This window comes from Nicotiana sylvestris, chromosome 4, assembly GCF_000393655.2.
Source record: "Nicotiana sylvestris chromosome 4, ASM39365v2, whole genome shotgun sequence".
NCBI classification, from domain to species: Eukaryota; Viridiplantae; Streptophyta; class Magnoliopsida; order Solanales; family Solanaceae; genus Nicotiana; species Nicotiana sylvestris.
This window is the reverse complement of record NC_091060.1, coordinates 161,971,580-161,977,579: the sequence shown is the minus strand read 5'-3', so window position 1 is coordinate 161,977,579 and position 6,000 is coordinate 161,971,580.

The window sequence follows — 6,000 nt, the reverse complement described above, 5'->3', positions numbered from 1 at the left end:
ACCTTTGTTCCTTGATTTGGAAAGTTCTTGTGGCTTGGTTGACAAGAGTTGAGAATCACAGCGTAGTCTTAACAGTTTCGCCCCGTATTTGAGTACTAGCCTTAACCCTACAATTACTACCTCATACTCGGCGTCGTTGTTAGCCATGTATGGGCACCTTATGGAATGGCGAATTACTTCGCCGGTACGAGTCCCAATCGTTAGACGCGCCATCAGTGTACAGAACCCAGAGGTCCTGTGTTTGGGGAGAAGTGTGGACGACTTCTCTTTCAACTTTGCGCATTATTGTTGCGCTGAAGTCGGCGACGAAGTCAGCAAGAACTTGTGACTTTATCATTGTTCGTGGCTGATATGTGATATAGTGCTCGCTTAGTTCGATGGCCCATTTGGCCAATCTACCCGATAGCTCAGGTTTATGCAAGATGGTTCTTAGGGGGAAGTCGTGACAACCAAAATGGGGTGGCATTGAAAATACGGTCTAAGCTTTCGTAGAGCTACGACTCAGGCCAGAGCAGTTTTTTGAGGTGAGGGTATCTCATCTCAGCATCGACGAGTATTTTACTAATGTAATAGATGGGAGACTGTGTACCTTTATTTTTTCGGACCAGGATTACGCTCACAGATACCTTGGATACAGCAAGGTAGACAAGGAGACGTTCCCATAGCTCTGATTTTGAAAGCAATGGTGGCGACGACAAATATGCTTTTAATTCCTTCAGGGCTTGGACGTACTCAGAAGTCCATTGGAGGCCGTTATCCTTCTTGAGTACGCCGAAGAATCTATGACACCTATAAGATGATCGCGAAATGAACCTTGAAAGAGCGGTGATACGACCAGTCATCCTATGAACCTATTTTTTGGTGGTTAGATGTTTTGGTATCCCTCCGATGGCTTTAATTTGATCAGGGTTGAACTGGATCCCTCGTTGTGATACTAGGAAACCTAAAAAATTTCCTAAGGCCACGCCGAATGTACACTTTTCAGGATTCAGTTTCATTCTGTACCATCTGATTATGATGAAGGTTTCTCTTAGATGGTTGATGTGATCTTTTTTCCTTTTGGACTTGACCAGCATGTCGTCTATATAGACTTCCATCATTTTGCTGAGTTGATCTTTGAACATCTTCGTTACTAACCTTTGGTAAGTTGCCCATGCGTTTTTCAGCCCGAAGGGCATAACCCTGTAGTAGTATGTCTCTTGATGGGTGATGAAAGTGGTTTTCTCCTGATCCTCTTCTTCTATGAGGATTTGATTATATCCCGAGTAAGCATCCAAGAAGCTCAGGAGTTCATGCCCGGCGTTGCATCGATGAGTTGGTTGATGTGGGGTAATGGAAATGAATTCTTGGGGCATACTCTGTTCAAATCTGTGAAATCTTCGCACATCCGCCATTTCCCATTCTTCTTTTTCAGCATGACCATGTTGGCCACCTATTTAGGGTATTTAGACTCCCTGACAGAGCCATTTTCCAATAGCTTTTCCACCTCTTCGCGTACTGCGTCATTGATCGCGGAGTTGAACTTACGCCGAACCTGCCTTACTAGGGGGTGGAATGGGTAGACATTCAGCTTGTGCGTGGTAATTTCCTTCGGGATACCTGACATATCTACATGGATGAAAGCAAACACGTCCGCATTAATAGTTAAGAATTGACGGAATTTACCTAGTTCCTGAAGTTTGCAGCGGAGGTCTTCTATGGTCGATCCCGCAGCTTCGACCATATCGGGGGTCTCTGATGATATCTTCGCTATTGCTATATATCGACCTCGACCCTATTGATTGTTACGCCTCTTTTTCTTTGTCCTTCGATTGTTAAGTGACTGTGCAATCTAGGAGAATGCGGTAGCATTCTTGGGATGTGCGTTGTTCCCCTCATATGCTGAATATTCCCCATGGAGTTGGAAATTTGATGACTTGATATAAGCTGGAAGGGATGGCTCTCGTGGTGTATACCCATGGTCGCCCTATTATGGCATTGTACGTTATGCCTTGGTCCATGATGTGGAACATGGTTTCCAGAGTAACGCCACTGGGCAGGACATAGAGTGTAATTTTGCCAGACGTTCGTGCAACTGCATTGTTAAAACCAGTTAGCGTGATGCAACACAACACTATCTTATCTTCGAGTTTCATTTGTGTAAGTACTCGAGGGTGGATAATACATGCGCCGCTCCCATCATCTACCATAATGCGTCTCACATCTGTATCTAAAATTCGTAAAGTGATAACAGGGGCATCATAGTGAGGAAAAAACAAACAGTTGATATTTGACTCATCGAAGATGATACTTTCTTCGAGTTCGTCATATTGTTCGTAGGATGATTGATCGTTTGAGCTTGTGGGTTATGGTGAACTTTACACTATTGATGGAAGCATCGTCGCCGCTACCGATGATCATGTGGACGGTGCGGGTTGGCCAGGGCAGTTTCGGCGGTCCTTGATGTTGTTCATGTCCTCTGGCAAAATTGGTCCTTCCCCGGTCGCTCAGCAACTCTTTAAGGTGTCCCTGTCATAGCATGTTTACGACCTCCTATCTTAGGGCGATGCAATCCTCGATTTTGTGCCCTCTCTCTTGGTGGAACTTGTAAAGGGCATCCGATTTTCTGGTACTCGGGTCTGACCTTATCTTTTGTGGTCACTTTACCTTTGATCTGAGCTTCTCTAAGGTGTATAGACTATTTCTATAGGTGACAAACAAAAGTTGTGAGCGGATAATAAAGGAGGCATACCTCTTTCGTTCTGGTGAGTCCTTGTCCTTGATATGGGTGGGCCCTCTTCGTGGTGGCAGGAGGACGTAATTTCCACTCTAACACATGGTAGATGTTGTTCCCTGTTAGGTTGCGGAGCTACGAGGTCCCTTATAGTATCATTTCTTCGAGATCTCTTATGTACCAAGGTCAGTTGATGAGTTGGTCCATTGAGGCCGTCCTCACTGCTCGGACCTCGGCGCAATACATGTTATGTATTTCATCCCAGGTAGTTAGGGGTACTTCATGAATTGACTTAATAGTTTCCTAGTCGCCCTTGACTCGTCCCTGCTCAGCCCATTCTGGAAGGCTGTGACTGCCATCCCTTCCGACATGTTCGACATGGTCATCCTTACTTGATTGAAATGGGTGAAGAAGTCCCTCAATCTCTCTCCCGGAGACTATTTAATGGCAAATATTTCGTTCACTCTTGCTTTATCTTTCTTGGACCCAGCATGGGCCGTTACGAACTTGTCGGCCATTTCTTTGAAAGTTTCAATGAAACGTGCAGGTAGTTGTGAATACTATGTCTGCGCTCCTCTTGTGAGGGTTTCACCAAATTTCTTCAACAAAATAGAGGATACTTATTCCTTGGCGAGATCATTGCCTTTCACGGAGGTGACGTAGTGAGTCACATGATCTTCAAGGTTGGTCATGCTATCATATATTCGTAGGTAGGGCGGCATTTTAAAAGTTATTGGTATGGCATGTGGGGCGGCGTCATCACTGTACGACTGCTCGATGAATCGACCGACATCTCTCTTCAGCAAGAGCTTAGGAGCGCCTGGTATCTTATCGACCCTTTCTTGGTGTTCTCTCATTTGATCCCGGAGTACTTTGTTCTCATTCTCCATTTCCTCCATCCTTTTCAGAATGGTTGCGAGAGCGTTGTCACCTGCACTATTAATAACATTATGAGTAATACTTGTCGTTGGAGGAGGAGGGGGAGGTAATTGGTTGTGTTGCTCGTCTGCTGGTTATATAATGCAAGACCTCGCATTTTCTGTAGCTGTGTCCCGAGCGGGCTTATGGAGGATGCTGGTTCACGTATCAGTCAGCCAAGCCTCAAAGAGATTTTTTATAGCTGGCGGTGTCTCCTCCACCGCAGATATAGAGGCTCTCTTGCCAAGAGATTTTGTGATGCTGCAGTGAGAAGGAGGTGACCCATCTCGTCTAGGGGGGGCATTGTGTGTTGTGTCTCCGTCCGCTATTTCACAGCTCTCATTGATGACATTCATGAGGTTGGTTGGGAGGTCACTTATTATCTCGTCCTTTCTTATCTATTACCTGCCATATGGGATTCGTGCACACAAAGAAAGGAGATATTCTTTTTTTTTTTACGTTAGCGAACGGTGTTAGTTATAGATCTAGAAGAAACTAAAAATTTAACTAGAAAATTTCCACAAACGGCGCTAAATTGTTTGACCAAAAAGTGTAACTTTCGGGTAAAACAGTTGTATTTATATAATGATGGGACAAAATTAATTAATAATAATATCTTTAGGTATGAGTTCTGAAAACATGACTAACGTTAGGCAGATCTAATGTGAAATGACAACAACATGCGTTAACTATTCCAAAAAGTATGAGCAATAATGGAGAAACAACTAGCAATAAATAACAATAAATGACATTTGAGTAAATAGGAGGAGTGGTTCACCCAATAAAAGATGAATTAGATGATTGTCCATCCTGACAATGATGAGTGACAGACAAATCCTAGAATGTTCGAATTATTTTCGGATCTGATGGAAAGTGTGGAACAATATGAATCAGAATCTTGATGGAAAGGTAGCGTTTGTATCTTCTTAAGAGAGAGAAAGAATCTTTTAACAAAAGTCTATTTTTATTGAACAAGTGTCACATGCCCTCATTCATTGTCTTTTTTCCTATTTATATGGGACATATTCCTAACAAACCCTAATAATACAAGTGCAGAGAATATTTACTAGAATATTTCTTTTAATATCATATTCTAAAAACTAGTCGTTATAGTCTTTTTCGCGGGTGCTCGACCTCGACCATTGTTGACATCTCGACCACGAGTCTCTCTATTTCCTGATCGCCCTTGACTGACTCTTTCCTCAATGCTTTCTTGTCTTAAATATTCCGGGGTAGATTTCGACCTATACAAGTAACCCATAGTCTAGATCAGCCATTGTTCGTGATAATCTGTACATATTTAATAAGTTGATTTAATGTATGCTGAATTATGCAATAAATTCGAAATACAAATCTACATAATCGACATTTTCACTTTTATAATTTTCAATATCCAATTCTAGTAGCTAGTTTCTTAAGCTTGTTTTTAAGTTTTATACAGAATAATTTGCATGTATTATATGTTTTATTTACATCTTGAGATGTGTGTGTGTGTTAAGAACTTCACCAACAAAAAACTCTGTTATTTCATTTAGACTCTAGTTTCGTCGTGCCTGAAATATATGAAACCAAAGAAGGTGGTTCCTTTCCATAAATAGATCCAAATGGAGTCCTTTTTGGTTGTGAAATGAAAACTCAATTTGTAGCAGAAATTCTGCCCAAGAGACAATCATTATACATTTCAAGAAGTAATGCTACTACTAATCTACTATTATGTTAGCCTGTCCATACATGATATAAATATGTAAGCTATGACTTATGAGAAAGATTGAGTTTATTAGGCTAGACTCTAAATGGAGGATTCAGCACCTTTTGGGTAACATCTCAAGATGAGATTAAAGATTCAGCACCGAGAAAAATTTTCGGTGTCTCATACTGTATTGGGATCAGACTAAATTTAGATTCACGTGGGAAATATGATATTTGACGTAAAATACTCCTTAGTAAAGACAACTTCATATTACAAGTAATAATATCTTTCAAAGTACTAGCTAAATGAGCTAAAAAAAGAAAATAGAGATAGTAAAATTAGTATTTCACTAAATATGCCACGGGAAATCAATTGAATTTCGATGAAGAATTACATGTTGCACTATGAAGAATACCCAAAAATATACGATCGTACGGGCACTTCAGGATGGGGCTTAATGATCGTTGAATTGGGATGAAATCATGTGAGATTAAGCGACCTACTGCTTATAAATAACAACTTACTAAAGTGCCCACTAACTATCAAAAAATTCTGAAATCATCCCAAACACTTAACCATATACAAATCAGCCCATATTCTGAAAAATTCTATTCAACTGTTTAAAATGGTAAAGAAAAGGGCGGGGGGAAGTAGGTCGATGCTCTACTAACGACCTAAT